The sequence below is a fragment of the Triturus cristatus genome, chromosome 4_1 (genome assembly GCF_964204655.1).
Source record: "Triturus cristatus chromosome 4_1, aTriCri1.1, whole genome shotgun sequence".
Classification (NCBI taxonomy): Eukaryota; Metazoa; Chordata; class Amphibia; order Caudata; family Salamandridae; genus Triturus; species Triturus cristatus.
In genome coordinates, this window is record NC_140585.1 from 702464921 (window position 1) to 702487464 (window position 22544).

Sequence of the window (22544 nt, forward strand, 5' to 3'; positions counted from 1 at the left end):
ATATATGTGTATATGTGCAAATAAATACACTGACTCTGTAGGTGACAAAACAGATACCAAGCACCAAGACCAATGCTGCCTTTATGTATGGGGAATGAATCTACCCTAGAGCTATGAGGATCCCCTGACAACTCAACTATATCCCTTTTCTAGATGTACATCAGGACCAATAATGCTAGTGCCTGTGCCCACATATAACAGTCTATATACAAAATATGGTTAACAGACTACATTGGTTTCCCATTGGCTCCAAATCTGCCAAAGATTCTCAGTGGAATAGATCATCAACAGAAATATTCCAATTATCGGTGTGTCTCAGATTAGACCTGTAGAAATTATCAGCATACAGTGTGAGAAAAAGTGAAAAAGAACAAAAGAGAGAAACAGTGAGAGAGAAGAAAACACTGCTTTGTAAGATGTCCCAGTGTTTGACCAGAATCTCCCTAATATCTCTTGTTTGATTATTGAATGGGAAAGATTAAATAATGGAACAGGACTTTCTTAGATTTTTCCAAAGTCATGTGCATTGCATTGTACTCTGAGTAACCTCTCTCTGAATCTTTGGGGCAAAGTAGTCTTTTCTTGCAGAAATCCATCCTCAGTTCTGCAATTACATCTAGCACGTAACAGATCACCAGAAGGAATGCTCTGTATCAGGGATTGGGGTGGCTGCTGCTAGCATGAAGTACCATGTTGCCCACTTTGTTTTTGCATTGGTTATCACCTTTACATTGCCATCAAGAAAATCAGTGGAGCGCTCACTCATCACACTCGTGCATTTCAGGTTTAACTCTTTATTGATCAATCTGCTCACATTATTAGCCTCCTCCAGTCCCTCTTTTCAAATAATAAAGTGGTTGTCAATGAAAAGCACCCAGAAGATCACATGTGAGGGTAATGTCCAGGGAGCCCACCACCCGTTCCTCCCACCATCCTAGGAACCGTTCAGCAAAGCTTGGGGCAAAACATGTTGCCATGACTGGTCGCATGTTTGAAACATTTGTCGACCAAAAATGCAAAAATTGATTCTCAAGCATGTTTCTATCATTTTGATAATCATTTCGGTGTGAAAGAAATGTAAAAGAGACCTTGTTTTAAAAAAAATGTCTGGACGCTGTTACACCTTCTTCATGCTCAATGCTTTTATACAAGTGTCCTATGTCTAAAGTGATGAAAAGGAAATCAAGAACCCAAGGGATACCATCAATCCTGCCTAAAAACTCTTTAGTGTCCTAACTTTACAATGGTAGTGAGAGTCCTATGGGGCATAACAATGGACACAATGGGCCTGCTCAGGGAATTGGTCTCATTTGTGTTGATTTTTGGGAGTAAATATAAGATCAGGATTCTGGGATGTTTGCACACCAAAAATTGGTACCCCTCCCACTGCAATAAGCCTCTTTCCCTCTATTCTAGCAGTTTGGAAAAATGTATTTGTTTTTCTACAAGCCGATGAGAGTTCTGGTGCTATGATGTATATCTATATCTATCTATATCTATCTCTATCTATCTATCTACCTATCTATCTACCTATCTATCTATCTATCTATCTATCTATCTATCTATCTATCTATCTATCTATCTATCTATCTATCTATCTATCTATCTATCTATCTATCTATCTATCTATCTATCTATCTATCTATCTATCTCTAAATATATATCTTTTTTTTTCAGAGAACAAAAAGGTTACAGGGATGTTAAAGTTAGGGTCAGATTTCACAAAACCAGCAAAACTCAGCCGTTAACTCACGCCCTCGCAATGCACTGCTTATGACCTCACATAGTACATCACTCATGACATGTTAAGTGACATCACTCATGACAACACTCATGACATCTCAAATGACATAACTGATGGCATCATCCAGTGACTGTGAAAAGTTTATGAGTGTTAAATATATATACCAAGGTGTATTGGTGAATCAGTGGGTGTATGAGTGCCTGTATAGATGATTCAGTGGCTGTGTTACTGACTGTATAAGTGACTGGTTTAGTGGCTCAGTGAATGTATGGGTGAGTGACTGGGTTGTGTGAATATCTGAATCAGTCTGTCAGTTGGTGTCTGACAGACTGATGAGTGAGTGGGTACATGAGTGGCTGTATGGGTAATTGATTAGTTGTCTGAGTACCTGTATGGGTGTATGGGTATATGAGTGTCTGTGTGGGTGGGTGGGTGAGGGGGTGTTTGACTGCCTGCATGGATGAGTGAGTGGGTGAGTCAGTCACTGTATGGGTTAGTGAGGGTGTGTGTGAGGGACTGTATGGGTGAGTTTGTGTGTGTATGGCTGTGTGGGTGAGTGGATATGTCAATGGTATATGGGTAAATGGCTATGTGAAAGGCAGCATAGATGAGTGATGGGGTATATGAGTGACTGTATGGGTGAGTAACTGTATGTGAGAGTGGCTGTATGGGTGAGTGTGTGCTTCAGTCAGTGACTGTATAGATGAGTTAGTATGTGTTAGTATCTGTAAGAGTAAGTAAGTGGGTGTGAGTGGGTGCGTCAGAGATTCTGTGGATGATGTCATCAGTGATATAATTTCAGATATCATCAGTGATGTCACTGACCATTCCATAATTGATGTAATATGTAAGGTCATAAGCAGTGCATTGCAGGGGCGTGAGTTATAGTTAGATCAGCACCCCTCCTTTGACCTCTAGTAAGTCTCACAGCTGGATTATTAATAGGTTGTTTGAAGGCTGTGCCCCCTTTCTCCACCACTCTGCAAATGCACCCTGTGGTGCACAATCGGTTTGGGGATCATGTCCACTTTAGCCTTGAGGCCCTCAGGAGCCAAGGGGATATACATTCCCCCACCAGCTGTGTGCTGAGAGGTGTGTTTGCAGAGTGGTGAAGAAAGGGGACATGGCCTCCAAGTCATCTAAGCAATCCAGCTGTCTGGGACTTACTGGAGGTAAAAGAAGGAGTTCCAGGACCCCAAGGACCCTCAGCATCCAAGGGGACATTATTCCCTAACCACCACTGCCCCAGGATGCATGTTTCCAGAGTGGTGGTAAAGGGGGCATAGCCTTAGACGACTTGCTGGAGGTTTCTAAAAAACTTTTTAAGGGAGGCGGCTGCCTGGTGCTATTTTAGGCCCCAAGGACCCAACCTCTGGGCCTTTTTTCAATGCCAGAGGGGGCCATGCGGCCCCCTCCCAGGGCCGACTTCAGCCCCAGTGACCTCATCCCATGGTCTTTTCTTTTTTTTTATTATCATTTATAAACAGAAATGAGCGGCCGCTCTCAGGCTGATTTCAGCCCTGGGACCCCATCCTCTGGGGCATGGATTTTTACAGATGGGTAAGGGGGGCTGTATGGGCCACATTGGGCCCCAGAGACCCAATCCCCTAGGGACTGCCCAGGAGGCACCCACTCTCCAATGGGATTGTGGGAGAGCCTGAAGGTCCTCGCAGTCCCTCCCAGCTCCACACATCATGCAGGAGCCAGCATTGCTTTTACACATACTACTTTCATGCAGCTCCTTGTGTGTAAAGGAAATTCTACTCCGCTTCAAGTATGTGAGAGTATTTTCTGCTCTTGGGTACTAAATGCGTAGCAGTGTTTGCTATGGCTTGGTGGTAGGGGTACTCACACCAAACCACAGCAAACAGCAATGTGCGGGGGTGGGCACCCCGAGACATTGCTGGAGCATCCCCGGGGGGGTGGCAGTCCACAGGGCAATCTAGGGCTCTAAGATGGGGTACGTGCAGCCCTCCTCCCATCTTCTAATATGCCCTGGGGAGGTGATGGTCCCCAGGACTCCAGGAGGGCCAAACAGCCCCCTGCATTTTTTTAAATTAAAGCCCAGGGGAGGTTTTGGCCCACAGGGTTGAGGGGGTCAATGTGGCCCCCGCCCCAAATTACAATACAGTCTGAGGGAGGTGTAGTCCCCAGTGCTGGGGAGAATCCGAGATGCCCCCAACTTAAAATTAAAAGTCCAGCAAAAAACAAATGCTTTTCCTATGGAAATTGACTGCCAGTAGAGATATATATATATATATATATATATATATATATATATATATATATATTCACTGAAAAAACATAGGTTTCAGGCATGTTATTGTTAGAAATTAGCTTTTCTAAAAACCTTAGAAATTCACTGAAAAAAACCATAGGTTTCAGGGGCGTTATAGTTAGTTGGACATGGTTTTTTACTGAATTTCTAGAGTTTTTTTAACTGTTAATTTGTAAATATAATATTTATTAATCAATTTTATACGCTTTTCTGGAAATTGCAATTCTTGAAAAAAATGTTTTTTAGAGTGATATATTGAATCATATATATTGAATCATAATTTTTTTAAATTTTATTTTAATATAATTATGTAAAATCCTTTTTTTTAAAATTATACATATTTTTCAAACATTTTATGGGAGTCGCGCACCCAAAGTGCACCTAACACGGCGGGTGAACGTGTTCTAGTCGCCATTTTCTAAAAGCTGTGAAGGATCCGCATACAGTCTGTGACGGGTGCGTGGCTTCCAGTTACATCATATACGTATACCACGTGGTATGCGTGATATGAATGCGACTGATGCGTGACTCCTTCTCCCGCGTATTCGCGACACATGCACATTAAGGTACGCGATGTTGATTGCGTGGTGGCGGGCCCCGCGTGACATCATATACGTGCTGGGGCGCACTGCCCATAAAAGTTTTTAAATTCTAAAATGATACATATGTGTCTTTAATGTACACATTAGGTCAAGAGATTATCTAAGATATTCATAAAAATAATATATTTCTACTTGTAATAAACTTTTATTATTGTTAATTATATTTTTGTGGAGTCGCGTCGGGTGCGTTCTTTGTAAGCGCAGGGTGTGGGATTCCCATGTGACCTAAGAAAAAAGGATTTGATTGGTTCATAACATTTCCCACTGTAACTAAGGAAGGACCCCACCCATTTTAATCATTCTTCTTGGAGCATCTTCAGAGAAACATCTCTTCTCCAACTTGAACCTGTTTGGTTTTTCGGGGTGTTTTTTGAGAACTGTGAACAAAAATGGCATCTGGAGAGCAGCAGCAGGTGCAACTATCTTCAGAAGAAGAATTGTTGGAAGAAGACCCACCCAAAAAGAGACCAGAATCTGTAGTCTGGAAATTCTTCACTTTTCCTGAATGTGGAAAAAAAGTTAATGCAACAAAATTGCCATGCAAGATTTGCGGGAGGGTCCTCTCAAGAGGAACTAACAAAAAGTATTCATGCGGCACTGCTAGCATGTACAAACATTTGCGTACCATACATCCTCGCAATCTTGCGCAGGAGGAAATGAGGCGAGCTGCAGAAAATCCAGCACCAGCAGCTGCAAGCACCTCAGGAGCGTCACAACCTACAACTCCTATGGACATAAGGGCAGAATTTGCCTTTTTGGAGCAGCACTGTGTGAAGTGCAAAAAATAATTTGCTATGGCGAGCAGTCGGTGGATGCTGTTTGTGCTCCCCAACACAACCACCACTGTTAATTGTTTTATGTTTGTTTTGTTTTTGGAATGATAACTAATTCCAGAGTTACCTGTAGGTGTACTTGTGTTAGTAGCTAGGCCATTCCATAAGTACATGATTAGTAACTAGAATGATTACAGTGGTGCAAACAGAGTACATGGTGAATTTATAAGTGCTTAGGTTTTGGCGGAGTGATAGAATAAGTAGGTACTGCTGGATGGGTGATTGGAGAAGTGCATGGGACTGACAGGAGGATTCCTAGCCTACATGGTTACTAACTGGTTGTTTGCAAGAGTGCATCAATAGTATGTATGTGGTTACAGCTCTGTATGTATACTGCACAGAATATTGTACCTGTACTTGTGTTAGTCGCTATACCATTCCATAAGTACATGACTAGTAACTGGAATGATTACAGTGGTGCAAACAGAGTGCATGGTGAATTTTAAGTGCTCAGATATTGGCGGAGTGATAGGATAAGTAGATAGTGCTGGATGGGTGATTGGAGAAGTGCATGGGGCTGACAGGAGGATTCCTAGCCTGCATGGGTACTAACTGGGTGTTTGCAAGAGTGTATCAATAGTATGTATCTGGTTAGAGGTCTGTATGTATACTGCACAGAATAGTGTACCTGTACTTGTGTTAGTGGCTAGGCCATTCCATATGTACATGACTAGTAACTGGAATGATTATAGTGGTGCAAACAGAGTGCATGGTGAATTTATCAGTGCTTAGGTATTGGCGGAGTGATAGCATAAGTAGATTGTGCTGGATGGGTGATTGGAGAAGTGCATGGGATTGACAGGAGGATTCCTAGCCTGCATGGGTACTAACTGGGTGTTTGCAAGAGTGTATCAATAGTATGTATGTGGATACAGCTCTGTATGTATACTGCACAGAATATTGTACCTGTATTTGTGTTAGTGACTAAGCTATTCCATAAGTACATGACTAGTAACTGGAATTATTACAGTGGAGCAAACAGAATGCATGGCGAATTTAAAAGTGCTTAGGTATTGTTGGAGTGATAGGATAAGTAGGAAGTGCTGGATGGGTGATTGGAGAAGTGCATGGGACTGACAGGAGGATTCCTAGCCTGCATGGTTACTAACTGGTTGTTTGCAAGAGTGTATCAATAGTATGTATGTGGTTACAGCTCTGTATGTATACTGCACAGAATATTGTACCTGTACTTGTGTTAGTCGCTCTACCATTCCATAAGTACATGACTAGTAACTGGAATGATTACAGTGGTGCAAACAGAGTGCATGGTGAATTTTAAGTGCTTAGATATTGGCGGAGTGATATGATAAGTAGATAGTGCTGGATGGGTAATTGGAGAAGTGCATGGGGCTGACAGGAGGATTCCTAGGCTGCATGGGTACTAACTGGGTGTTTGCAAGCGTGCATCAATAGTATGTATCTGATTACAAGTCTGTATGTATACTGCACAGAATATTGTACCTGTACTTGTGTCAGTGGCTAGGCCATTCCATAAGTACATGACTAGTAACTGGAATGATTACAGTGGTGCAAACAGAGTGCATGGTGAATTTATAAGTGCTTAAGTATTGGCGGAGTGATAGCATAAGTAGATAGTGCTGGATGGGTGATTGGAGAAGTGCATGGGACTGACAGGAGGATTCCTTGCCTGCATGGGTACTAACTGGGTGTTTGCAAGAGTGTATCAATAATATGTATGTGGATACAGCTCTCTATGTATACTGCACAGAATATTGTACCTGTACTTGTGTTAGTGGCTAGGCCATTCCATAAGTACATGACTAGTATCTGGAATGATTACAGTGGTGCAAACAGAGTGCATGGTGAATTTATAAGTGCTTAGGTATTGGCAGAGTGATAGGATAAGTAGATTGTGCTGGATGGGTGATTGGAGAAGTGCATGGGACTGACAGAAGGATTCAAAGCCTGCATGGGTACTAACTGGGTGTTTGCAAGAGTGTATCCATAGTATGTATGTGGTTACAGCTCTGTATGTATACTGCACAGGATATTGTACCTGTACTTGTGTTAGTGGCTAGGCTATTCCATAAGTACATGACTAGAAACTGGAATTATTACAGTGGTGCAAACAGAGTGCATGGTGAATTTAAAAGTGCTTAGATATTGTTGGAGTGATAGGATAAGTAGATAGTGCTGGATGGGTGATTGGAGAAGTACATGGGACTGACAGGAGGATTCCTAGCCTGCATGGGTACTAACTGGTTGTTTGCAAGAGTGTATCAATAGTATGTATGTGGTTACAGCTCTGTACGTATACTGCACAGAATATTATACCTGTACTTGTGTTAGTGGCTAGACCATTCCATAAGTACATGACTAGTAACTGGAATGATTACAGTGGTGCAAACAGAGTGCATGGTGAATTTTAAGTGCTTAGTTATTGGCGGAGTGATAGGATAAGTAGATAGTGCTGGGTGGGTGATTGGAGAAGTGCATGGGACTGACAGGATGATTCCTAGCCTGCATGTGTACTAACTGGATGTTTGCATGAGTGTATCAATAGTATGTATGTGGTTACAGCTCTGTATGTATACTGCACAGAATATTGTACCTGTACTTGTGTTAGTGGCTAGGCCATTCCATATGTACATGACTAGTAACTAGAATGATTGCAGTGGTGCAAACAGAGTGCATGGTGAATTTATAAGTGCTTAGGTATTGGCGGAGTGATAGGGCAAGTAGATAGTGCTGGATGGGTGATTGGAGAAGTGCATGGGACTGACAAGAGGATTCCTAGCCTGCATGGGTACTAACTTGGTGTTTGCAAGAGTATATCAATAGTATGTATGTGGTTACAGCTCTAGATGTATACTGCACAGAATATTGTACCTGTACTTCTGTTACTGGCTAGGCCATTCCGTAAGTAGATGAGTTTTAACTGGAATGATTAAAGAGGTGCAAACAGAGTGCATGGTGAATTTATAAATTCTTAGGTTTGAGCAGAGTGATAGGCTAAGTAAATAGTGCTGGATAAGTAATTGCAGAAGTGCATCGGATATACAGGAGGATACATAGACTGCATATTTACAGTGCTGGTAGTTGACAGCAGGGAGAGTTTATAAGTGCTTGTGTTTTGGCACAGTCATTAAATAAGGAGATATTTGTTCTGAATGATTAGAGTATTATAAGGAGATCACCTGATGAAATGCATAAGTGTTTGGGTATTGATAGAGGTATTGAATTACTACATACGACTAGTAGATGAGTAAAGAACTGTATTGTGAGTAACAGAGTGATTGCTGGACTGTATAGTTAGTAACTGAGGTATTTTAGACATTAAAGAGCAGTGAATAGGTGGTTAGAGGTTTGTATGGATAGGGCACAGATGATTGTAGTAGTGGATGGATAGTGTTTGGAGTACTTAACCTTACCTTTACAGTAGTAGATATCAAAATATTGAAAACATTTTTTGCAGTTGTTTTTTATATTTTAAAATTTAAAAACTGTTGAACTTTAGAATTAGGATCTGAAAAAGAGAAGAAAAAAAACAGTTAGAATATATAATATTGTAATTTTTACAAAATAACATAATTTTACCATTATAAAAATTAGTTAGTTTGCCTCTTTTGCTGTTCTCAGAATACATTGAATTTCACTATTAATAGCGATTTCAATGTTACTCATCACGTAACAGCGGGCAAAAAAAAACAATCATTAAGATTGTTTACAAAAAAACAAATCTGTGTCAAAAATAATTTCAACATAGTCAAGTATCTCTGCACACTGAGTAAAAAAACATCCTCAATAACATTGCATATAATACAAATATCAAATACATAAAATGTTTTGTGTTAAGAGAATTTTGTCACTATAATATGAAAGAAACAATAATTCAATCAGCTATTTTTCTTAACTTGCATGTACTCTAACTGATGTTCTTTAAAATATTTGGTGTCAGAATATCTCTGAAAAACTGCTTAATTCATATCAATATTTTTCCTCTAGGCCAAATGATATTCCTGAAATCATTTATACTGAAATTATCCAAAGTAATCTCATTAATAAATAATAACATATTCCCAAAAGGCCGACTTATATACTTAGAACTTTGGTTTAAAAATATCAGGTATGAATTTGGAAATTCCTTAGGCAAACGATGTCTAAAAACCAAATGAGTATCATCACAATATGTCCATCCTTTATTACATTTTAAATAGACAGTGTAATGCCCAGATGTTGTAGAAGGGCCATCATGGAAAATAATTGCTACTGCTACAAATGTTCTTCCTGATAGTTGACTTGCTACAAAAATGTTAATTAAAGTTCCCAATTTTCTTCCATCAGCTGTACAATGTTGTATCATTAAAATTATATATTGTCCAAATCTTTCTATGAATAATGTTGATAGCCTTTCTGATTTGCATTGGCTACTCTCCATGTTTTGATTTGCTGCTTTAACTAATTTGTTGAAAGACACTGTTTTACAGTCTGGTATTGTCAAATATATGAATCTTTCAGTGTCTATGTTAGTGGTAGAAGTAAATCTACAATTTTCAAATTGATGTTCCCATTTATAACGAAGTCCAAATAGATTTTCAATTTTATTCCTTTATCTTCCAATTCTGCAAGCAAATACATTTGAAATTCCTGAGCATCTTGTTGCACATTCTATGTGAATTGCTCAGAACCACAACATATATCCAGAAGATAACGAATATCAGAAACACTTTGGATTTTACTTTTATCAGTTTTCAATTTTTTAAAAATAGAATGCAACAAACAACAAAACCTTTTTTCTCGATGCTCCATAATTTGCTGTTGCAGATATTCTAGAAAAAATACAACATTTACCACTACATTAGCATAACAGTTGATACCTAAACTATTTTCTAACTGATAACCGACAATCTCTTCAATAGTGTCCTTTTTCTTTTTGCTAGGAATCTAAACAGTATCTTGATTTTTTGTCTGCTCTTTAACTTCAGTACAGATATTCTCATATCTCCGTTTTCAACCTACTACATGCTTTTCATGTACAGGATATTCACCTAAATTGGGAGCATACATTCTTCTTAACCGATTATACTCTCTTACACGATTTGCATCTTCACTAATCTTTCTCTCATCAAAATCAATGAAATGCAATCCAGATAAAGTTCTGACTCGAGACAAAGCAAGATATGCAATACCCTCTTTAAATACGGTACTTCCAATGTTTACCAAAGCACTGTCTACACTTAAACCTTGAGATTTATGAATAGTCACCGCATATGCCAAAGAAAGAAGAAACTGTTTTATACGAACATCCAAATCTTTAACAAGCAAAAAACGAGCAGAACAACGAAATTTGTTTTACTTCTTCAATCTGATCAAATTTGATTTTCAAACATTCAATTCCATCTCTTTTTTGATAATTAACAAAATCAACTACTTTTCCCATTGCTCCATTTACTAAACCTTTTTCCACTTCCAAATTACGCCGTATAATTACCCGACAGTTTACACATATATATAAATTCTTTTCTGAACCAGCAGTTTTAGATATAGATTTTTCCAAAGAATCCAATTTTGTTTTTAATTTTTCTGTTAAAATAATTGTAATTCCTTCATGCTCTATTTTATCAATGGCTTCCATTTTTATTATTTGTTCATTTTCGAGCTTTAAAAGTGCTTAATTGAATGTAGAACACTGTCGCAGTGTTGGCATTAGGCAGATTATTGATTTATTTTCTGCAATTTTTTTGTATATTTTTTCGGGAACTATATTTTCATTTGGAAACAAGTTTGTAAGTAGCCGACTTTGCAAAGCTTGTTTGCCATGTTCTGTCAATACTCCAATTCTTATATCTTGAAGAATGGTTCCATAATCTACATCATTTGCCTGTCGCATATTTTTTGTAAGTTCTTTGTATTCAAAATATGACCAAATGTTAACGTTTCCAATACTTCCCAAAGACTTTCTGGTGTCTTCATGCAGATGTTTTTTAAATACTGGTTGTCCTTTTACAGGAGTAAGTTGCAGTAGATCACCAAAAACTATCACATGTTTTCCTCCAAATAACACATCGTATTCTGTTTTTAAAATTTGCTGCATTCTTAAATCTTAAATCTTAAAGCATTAAGTTTGAGACCATGCTCACCTCATCAATAATCAGAAGTTTCATTTCCTTTAACACTCTTGAAACTTCAAAACAAGCTTCTCCAGATAGCTTGTGATATTCCAATTTATTTTCATGCTCTACAGGTAGCATTAGTAAACGATGTAATGTAATACCTTTAATGTTGTGTGCTGCCAATCCAGTTGGAGCAGTTACAACACAAGACAAATCTGAGTCCATTGTTTTCTGGAGATAACTGGTCAAAACTTGAATTAAAAAACTTTTTCCTGTACCAGCTTGACCACTGACACATTCGGATAGGTTGAAATGATGTGCACGTGCATTCTTTCTTTTCAGGAAGAAAACCATGGTCGATCTGTTGTTTGACTTGCTGATATATTTCTTTCTGCTCAATATTTAGTTGTTCTTCCAAAATTCCTGAGTCCATCATATCTTCTTGAGCTTGATGCATTGCTGTTTCCAGTGATGGTATGTCTCACTGACGACATGAAACTGTTCACTCTTCCTTTGGATATTACTGGACGTGGAAATCCAAAGAGACATTTGGTATAAAACTTTTCCTTTGACTTGTATTTCTGTCAACAGTATTTGCCAAATCGATGACTTTGAAACCGTAACACCTGTTGCCTTAAGGTGTTTTGTTCTTTTGTTTTGGGTATAGCACATCTAACATAATCTTCAATGAAAGATAAAACAGTATCTTCCGAGTCAGTTCCAAATGTGGGTGCATCCTTGATCCATAAAAGCATATGTATATGAGGAGAACCTCTAGCTTGATACTCCTTTCTCCAAAAGAAATCAATAACTTCTCCAAGAGGAGGATTCTTTTTATTGCAGATGAAAGACATCATAGCTTCAAATCTATGATTGAAATATCTGCATACATTTACGGGATTCAAAGAACACAATTGTCCAGGAGACTTGAATTTAATGTTTTTAATATTTGAATTTGCTTCTCGAAGAAATTCAAGTAAATCATCCCATGCATATTCAGCACAGCTTAGAGCAACAAACCACGTAGGAGTTCCTAAGTTGCTTAGCATGCACTTAAGTTCTCCATGATGACGATACCAATACTCATTAGTACCACGCTGACATGCCATCAAATTAATCAGTTGAGATTCTAAATGATCATCTCTCTGATGTACTTTATCCATAAATTCCTTTGCAGAAACATTTTGAATATGTACTCCTGTTTTTAATATATGGTTGACTGCATATGAAAGTGCAGACAAGTCACTCTCAAACAAAAGATGAAATATATATGGGATACACTGTTGAAATCTTGGATCTTCTGCATACAATCTTGTTGTCCGATATTCTGATGCAGGAATCTGTACTGAACGTTTGTCATATCACCCACCTTTTCCAGTTGGGAACAGCTGCGGAAAACAACAAGCTTCCAAACTTTTTTCCCAAACACTCATGGGAGTCCCCTTTGCTTTCTTCCTTTGGAACAATTCAATAGTATTACCCATTACTTCTTTCGAATGTAAAGGCTGTACACAATAATGTTCATAAATTTCTTCAGTGTTGGACATGTCCACTTTCTCAATTTGACCACTTGACATTTTGCTATCATCTCCTAAAAGTATTTCTTCTTCTTCTACATACACATTTTTGTAGTAATCATTGTTTTGTATCAGATACAATGTTGCCTTTTGCACTTTCCTGATATCTACTAATTCCTGCCAGATTTTCTACTCTTCGTAGGAACACCATTAACTAGAATAATTAGTGGTTCACTTTCTTCTTTCTCCACACCAATAGTTTCAATATTTTTCTTGAAATCTAGAGGTAAATATACAACTCTTCCTTTTAATCCTCTCTGTAAATCTGTGGGTGGCAATTTACCTGTTATAGGCTCCATACTAACAATAGGCTGAAACAGGTGCACAGATTGAATCAGAATAGACTCATACGTGTTTAAATCTATCAGTTCTGGAGGAATAGCTACCAACTTCAGATCATTATGGACAGCTCTTCCTGGCATTTTATTATCCTGTAATTCGTTATAACAATATTTACAAATATGTTGATTAGTACCCAAATCAAAGCAATCCTCTACCAACAATTAAGTTGCAAATTCCTTCCACTTATCATTATTTTCTTTTTCACTTTTTAAATACAGATCAACAGTCCTAGTCTGATTCTTATAGTGAGTTTGTCGACAGCAAATACAAGTCTAATTTGGCCTTTCACACGAAATGACCTTAAACTTTGTAATTTCTTCTTCAAATTTCTCTGTACTAATATTTTCCACGTTTTCTTCAACGCCTACTTCTATCAATGTCTCACTTTGTCTACTCTCTTCTTGAGGAGCAAAGTAACGAAACTCTATTTCATCACAAACTATTTTTACATCTAATACTGACCCATGCAAAAGAGCACTGTTTAAGTCATTTAAATATTGCTGGGCTTTTTGCATAATGCAATCTTCTGACTAAATTTCACATATGAGTATGATGTACTGCTAACATTCAAAAATGATGAAAAACACTTTGACATACTTTTCGAGAAAGACAAGCTAGAGAACGACCTTGCAAACCAGTATTTTTTCTCACTCTGCAAGGATCTAGTCCTTGCAACATCTTAATCTTTTGCTTAATACTTTTTTTTACTATACTCTCGTAAGAAATTACAGAAAACATCAATTGATTCCTGTTGTATACTGCAAATACTACTACAATTCCAAGTATACACTGGGGCTTTAGTACGTCTCCCTAGAACTTCATCAGCTACCACTTCTTCAACATTTCTAGGAACCATCTTTTCATTTTCAATTGGAGAACTGTCTTTAACCTTATAAGCACGACCACTGGTATCAACTGCATACAATAAAGGCTCTGAACTTGAACTGTGTTTCCATTCACCCAAAAAAAATCACAAACGTTAGTTCTGTTAATTACTCTCTTTTTTTTACTTTTGGCCTTCATAAAACGTATTGGGTTATCTTATAATCGAATTCTGTTTAATACTAAAATGAATAATTTCCTTTTTAATTTAAAAACCTTTTCAATAATAGTTTCAATCTGTTTCTTCTTTTTATAAACTGCTGGTTTTGTTTTATATTTCTTCACATCTTTTAACAAATTAAAGACAACTCTATTGTAAAACATTCTTTTCCTCATTTCAGTACACTGATTCTTTCTCCTTTTACCATATATTTTTTCTTGAAAATGTAATTTACCATTAATTTCTCCTTTTTTCTTTTCATTTTTCTTAGCTGTTGAGGTATTCTTTCTACATTCTACATTGTGCAAATTGTTTATACTCTTTGAAAGTCTTTTAATAAATTCTTTTGTTCTCTTAACTCAAGACTTTTTCTTTCTTCCCATATGTTGTTGTTGATCTAATTCTTGCTGTTGTTTTTTCTTCAAATAATAGTCCTTTTTTCTTGTTTCCTCTTTTGTGTTATTCTAGACATGGTAATTTTTTTTAAATGATGATGAACAATATCTGTTAAAAAAATTATATATATAATATTATTAAAATTAATGTATAAAATATACTATTGTATTACTAAACAAAAACGTTGTATATAAAAACCATTTAAATGCTTTGTTTTAAAATCACTATCCATTTACTGCAAGACACACTTACTAACTGGATAATTGTAGAACTGAATAAGTAGTGTTTATGTGTTTAGAGGACTGCATCAATACTGGATAGATGATTGTAATACTGGATGTATTAGTACCTGGGTCATTATATTAGCACATAGCTACTGAGTGGATCATTAGAGTACTGCAATGAAAGAGAAAGATGAATTTATAAATGTTTGGGTTTTGGCGCAGTGATTAGATAAACACATGGTTCTGTTAGGATCATTGCAAGACTGGACAGAGAGTGACATTGCATGGCTACTACCTGGATTTTGACAGTAGTCTGCAGGGGGTTAGGGGCCTGAATAGATTGTGCACATTTGACTGTAGCACTGCATGTCTTAATGCCTGAGTCATTCTAGAAGTGCATGGATACTGACTGGATAGTTACAGTGCTGTTACTTGACAGCAAGGAGAGTTTATAAGTGCTTGTGTTTTGGCACAGAGATTAGATAAGGACATGGTTCTGTTAGAATGATTACAGGAGAGGACAGAGAGTGACAGTCTGATTGGGGCACGGCATGAATACTACCTGGCTTATTGCAAGAGTGAATCAGTAGTCTGCGGGGGTTAGGGGCCTTCATAGATTGCGCACATTTGACTGTAGCGCTGCGTGTCTTAATGCCTGAGTCATTGTACAAGTGACTGGATAGTTAGAGTGCTGGTAGTTGACAGCAGGGAGAGTTTATAAATGATTGTGTTTTGGCACAGAGATTAAATTAGGACATGGTTCTGTCAGGATGATTGCAGGAGTGCACAGAGAGTGACAGTCTGATTGGGGCACTGGATGAATGCTACCTGGCTTACTGCAAGAGTGAATCAGTAGTGTGCAGGACGTTAGTTTTTAAACCAAACAGCAAAATTTAAGTGGCATTTTTCAACTGTACCTCTCTAGAAACTTTTTAAAAATACTCTCATCACTAATACCTTAACTCAACATATGCACTTCCAATTTGAAATCAACACCTAAAAATATGTGGTATACTATCAAAATGCAAACCTGCAACCATTCACAATTCTCTGCTATAAGTCTCACCATAGTTCTGAAAACATAAATGGATATCTCCCTACCACAACACTATGTACACCTCATAAATTCACAGAACAAACTTCAATTATAAACCAAACATCACAAATGATGTGGCATTTTTCTAATGTACCTCTATAGAGACTTATAAAAACTAGTCTCATCAGCAATACCATAACTCAACATATGCACTTCCAATTTGAAATCAACACCTAAAATTATGCGGTATACTACTAATGTACATATCCACACAGTGAAATAAACATCATAATCAGCAATCCCTATTCCAAAACACTCATAATACTATACAGAATATATATTAAACAGCATTTAAATACATTATAAAAAAAACTGCAATAAACATTTCTTCATTTCAAAACATATCTCACACGTCAAATTTCATGATTTATGTTTTATCTTTTAAAAAAAATAAGGTGCCACACAGTACACTTCACAAACTAATAGCTTTAAAATTGATTTGTAGATTATAAAGTATCAGAATCACACACCAGATTTTCCTATGCACACAATGAATATAGTGCACTGCTCTTAGCAAAACCAAAAAATGGCACATTTTCCCTCTCTTTCTCCACACATATACATGTAAATATCAAATCACATTGCTTCCCAGGTTAATTCAAATTCTAAAAAACATTTCTATTGGTTACACACATCAACCCTTGCCAAGTGACCTCTAACTGAACCAATATTCCTTCTGGAACGTACCTTTCAAAGATTTTTTACTAACCAATAAGAAACATGCTTTTTAAACACAGAAACAGGCACCCCATTTTCCACTCTATAATGTTTTTAAACTACCAATCATTTCTCTTCTTTTTTTAAAACTGCATCTTATCTACCATTTTACATACCTCTTATTCTTCCAACTGCCTCCTTCACCTACAGACATATTTTCAGTGCATTCCGACTTTGCTTCAAGATGCTTAGAGTGTGGATTGTGGGACACAGCTATGTTTTCTGGTGCAAAAGGTATGCTTAACACAGAGGTATTGACAAAGATCTTGCTTTGCAAAATGTGGACATTAAATGGATTGGACAAAGAGGATTAAAGTGGCACCAATTGATGCCTTTGGTTAAAACCTTTTTACATCTCCAACCCCCTGACCTCATGATTGTGCACTGCGGTGGGAATGACCTATTCACATTCACTGGGGTTAAGTCTGCAAATGCTAATGAAGGACACCTTTGCAGAATTGATGTTACTTTTCCTCCAAACTGCCTTTGTCTACTCTAACATATGCCAAAGACAGAATTGGAAGTGGTCCAATCAATTTTGTCCACAGATTGAGAAAGCTAGATACAGCTGTTTCTGCTTATCTCTGAGAGATCATAGTATGGGGTCCATATACAACAACAATCTGCGTTTTAAAATGGATGGCATCTACAGGACTGATGGTGTACATTTCACAGATAAGGGAAACTGAGTCCTTCTTAACAATTTAAGACTCTGCATTGGCACTTACATGTAGCTACAAAAATCGCCCAATAAACACAAGGGCTCTTTTTAGAGCCACCCAATATCCTAACATATAACCTAGGTTTATATTAAAAAAATGTTAAATATTTTTGCTTGGAGTCACGCACCCGGCACGAATTGGAGTCGCGTACCCCTCGCGTTCATACCGTGGGGCCACGCTGAGCGCCGCGCTAGGGACGCGACTACTAATTGTACCGAAAAAAACCCGTCTCCCACCATTAATTTCAATTCGCTCCAGGGTCCCCAACCCCTGGGGCCTAGGTAATTTGTTGGGGACCGTGGGGGGAGCCCCAATGCCCCCACGGTCCCGCCGGCTCCCCCTGACCTTCGGGAGCCAGCATTGTTTTTCATGCTAGGAGTCGCGTACCCCTTGTGTTCACACCAGGTGGCGGTGCTGAGTGCCGCGCTAGGGACGCATCTCCTAATTTTACTGAAAAAAACATCTCCCACCATTCATTTCTATTCGCCCCGGGTACCCCATCCCCTAGGGCCTAGGTAATTTGTTGGGGACCGTGGGGGAAGCTCCAATACCCCCACTGTCCCACCGGCTCCCTGCGACCTTCGGGAGACGGCATTGCTTTTCCACATGGGGAACTGCTGACATGCAGCTCCCCGTGTGGAAAAGCAATCTGGTTTGGATTTTGGAAGAGAGATCAGGTTTCCCTGCTCTCTCTTCCAAAATCCAAACCAGAGTTTGCTATGGTAGAGCGGGAGACGTGGTCCCGCCCTACCATAGCAACAGCAGTGTCCCGGGGTTAGGCACCCCGGGATACTGCAAGAGCCAGCCCCGGGGGGTGGCGGTCCCCAGGGCCATGGAAGGCTCCTGGGGGGGCTGTACAGCCCCCTCCCAACTTTCCAAAGCCCCAGGGAGGTGGCAGTCCCCGGGGCTGCAGGGGCCCTGTGGGCCCCCGCTATACATATTGTAAATACCCCGGGACCTGGCCCACCCGGGGAATTATAATTAACGAAGCCCTCGCTTTGTTTTGTTTTTTTTTGTACGGATCCGTGCACCCAGAACGCATTTGACTGTTTTTTTAACATTTGGGTGCCCAGGGGCTCCTTGAACGACCCCCTGAGCAGGCCTAGAGGATCAGGGTATTTCTACCCTGCCCCCTTCTTTTCTTCCTCACCTTTGTTTTCCTGTTTTCTTCTGCCTCGGTTCCACCGAGGCACAAGATGGCTGCCAACACTTCCTGGTTTGGAGTGTTGACAGCCAATTACAATGTAGCTCGTGGTTGGGAGGGTGCGCGGATCCACCGCAGCCATAGATATCACTATCTTTATTTCTTGATTTTCTCAACAACTACTGAACGGATTTACACCACTTAAAAAAGAGGTCTCTGTCTGAACCAAGGGCTACCTTTTTGCCAAATATGGTGTAATTCTGTTCAGTAGTTCGAGCTGTAGCTGTGTCTAAAGGTTCCTATGGGAAATTGATTTTTTGACCTCTTTTTTTTTTATTTCTCAGGAGCTAATCAACGGATTTACACCATTTAACAAAAAGGTCTCTTTCTGAACCAAGGGCTACCTTTTTGCAAAATTTGGTGTAATTCCGTTCAGCAGCTTAGGCTGTAGCTTTGTCTAAACTTTCCGATGGAAATTAACATGAGGAAAACGTGTTTTGGGGACCCCCTTTTTTCTCTGCCCCCGCTGGATGGATCACCCTGAAACTGGAGCTGACTGGAGCACCCCACTAATTTTGAAAATGTCGCGAAGATTCGTCAACCAGCGCCAAAGTTATTGGGAAACCAAAAAACGCTTTTTGAATAGAAACAAGGTCCTAACTATACCTACCTACTGGCGATCGCCAGTAGGTAATATATATATATATATATCACAGCAAAAAATGTTCATTCTTACCCGAGCCTCAAATGACGCCATTCCGCGGCGGGATGGCGGCTCCCAATAAATCCAACAATTGCTGCTCTTACATCCAAAATAACATCATGCTACGGACTCCCAAGATTGCAAGATGATGTCTTCATTAGTATGGCCACAACTCAACGTGTTTCAGAGCTTGGGCTCCTTGCTCACAAGTAATTCTGTTGCATTAGAACAAAGGGTTTAAATAAACATGGGACCTTTCTTTCAACGAACATAGTGGACAGACTCCAAGTTTACATCAACTTAATCGATCTAAAAAAGAAACTTCTTTCTTCAGTTACATTTCACTGATAATCTGAATAGTGGCATACAATACTAGATACCTCAATCAGTTTGACGAGTGTGTAAAACAATTAAAGATATTCGACTGAAAATATATAACCAGCAGTCTTCCAATTTATACCTGTCTCCTTGAAAAGATAAAGTTTTGATAAAACTTTATAGTCCTTTCAAAAGGCAACAAATGTGCAAAAGTGCGCAGAAAGGGGACTTGTGGTGTGTTCATTCTATTTGGAACAGCCGATGTAGAGATCCGTAAATAATACAGATCACCCTGTAAAATAGGGAACTTGGGACTAACCAAATTTTAAATCATTATTTCAAATTCGGTATCATTCGTGAAGTCCCAAAAACCGATACCACCCAAGTGGGCTTATTTTACACCGCCTCCTGATTCAATCATAAGCTAGTCAATCCAGTCAAGGGACTAATATTAATGGTCAATACCGCCCAAGTGGGGTACACAGATTATCGTTACTTTTTAGACAGTCTTAATGATTTCTCCTTCATGTTCCTATGAGATAGATAATAAAAGCTCCCGTGCCTTCCACTCGTCTACCGATATACATGGAATATGTGAACACATAAACAGAATAAATTAAAGTTCACAGTTAGTATTACTTCATACAACTGAAATGGATAACAGAACAAAAAACACACATAAATAGTAAGATTAAGAGCATCTCTATCAGTTTAATAGCTGATAATAAAACAAGGTAAAAGCAACTGTTACGTTTGACAATACCCAGACTATATGTCTACAAAAACCAACTCATCCTAAATGAACTGAAAATTCTTCATCTCCATTATGACCTCTAGGGGTCAACGTGTGATACTGGATTATCAATTTGGACGCAAGGCGTCTCAAATCTTGGACTCTGTCTGCCCCTCATTCTTGAGTCAAAATGGTATCGGGAACACAAAAAGACAGGAGGCTGTTGTTTTGATTATGGTGTGTCTTAAAATGCCTGGCAATTGGGTACTGTTTGTCGCCATTTTTAATGGCGCGAAGATGCTCAAGAATACGATGTTTCGCTTTGTGAATCGTACTGCTGATATAAAATTTGTCACAGAGGCATCGTAGAGCATACACAACATATTCTGTGTTGCAGGACACACGTTTATTGATTTTGTATGGTTAGCAATCAGTAGCTAATCTAACTTCTTTACAATTTTTGCTAAATTTACATGCTTTGCAACTACCACACACAAAAAATCCTTCAATACCTATTGTCTTCATTACTGGAGCAATCAAAGCTCTACATACGGTGTATTTAAGGGATTTAGCTTTTCTAAATGTTACCTATGGATACTCTTCTACACAGTTACCTAGGTCTCTATCAGTCCTTAGCACTTGCCAGAACTTCTCCAACCCCTTCCGTACTTGTTTTGCCGGACCATTGAACGTGGTAATGAATCTAATCTTCTGTTGTGATTCTTCACTGAATTTGTTTCTCGGAGTCAATAACTCCGTTCTAACATGTTTCTCCACTTCCTGACTAGCTTTATTTATCATAGGGAGGGTATAATAGTTAGCTGTCCAGCTTTTTCCCATTCATCACTAGCAATAGGTCTAAAAACTCAATTTTGTCTTTAGAAAATTGACTTGTAAATCTGAGGTTAAGTGTTCTGTTATTGAGTATATTTACAAACTCATTGGCCTCATTCTCATTGCCATGCCAGATACAAAAGATGTCATCTATGTATCTGGCCCACATAATCACCCTTTGGGAAAAAATATCTAAATTGTCCACCACCTGCTCTTCCCACCAGCCGAGACCAGCAAAACTGGGGGCAAAGCAAGTCCCCATTGCTGTACCAAGGGTCTGCCTATATATTTTACTATTAAAAGTAAATAAATTCTGTGTAAGACAAAGATGCATCATATTGATGAGCATCTCGGAGTGAAAGAGATAAGACAATGATCTGTTTTTCAAAAACTAACGGCATGCTTCCAATCCTAAATCATGTGGGATAAAGTTGTAGAGGCTATTAGCATCTAGACGCAGAAGAGAATACTCATTATTCCACTCATTGCTGTCTATCCACCTGAGAAAGTCTCCTGTGTCTTTAACAAAAGATGGGAGACTTTGCACAAGCGGCTGAAGGAAAAAATCAACATATCTAGAGGTGTTCTCAAGGCAACTTCCTCTTGAGGAGACAATATCTATAGATATATATCATACATACATACATAGTAAAACCATAAAAATATAAACAATTGAATAAGAAAAATGATATTCATTAATGTAGGCAATTAATAAAATATAAAAAAAATTGCACAAAAGATACTATTAACATTAAAATGTATTTAAAAATAAAATTAAATGATATGTCTAATCAAAACTAAAACAATTAATGCTACAAAATCTATATAACCAACATTATGAAAACTATTGTAATATGAGAATATAAAATATATTATTTCTACTCTAGTTTATGCAATGGTAGGGAAAGTTTAGATCTTCTGAGGGGTTAAATTTACTATTCTTACTCTAATCACCGCAGTAATAGAGAAAGTGTTGGATTATGAAAGAGTTTGATTTACTATTCCTAACCAATCGTTGCAACAGTAGGGAAAGCATTGGACTTCAGAGGGGTGAAATGTACGATTCCCACTCCTGTCTAAGTAACAGTAGGGAAAATATGAACTTCAGAGAGATTGAATTTACTATTCCCACTCCAAACAACCCCACAGTAGGGAAAGCGTTTGA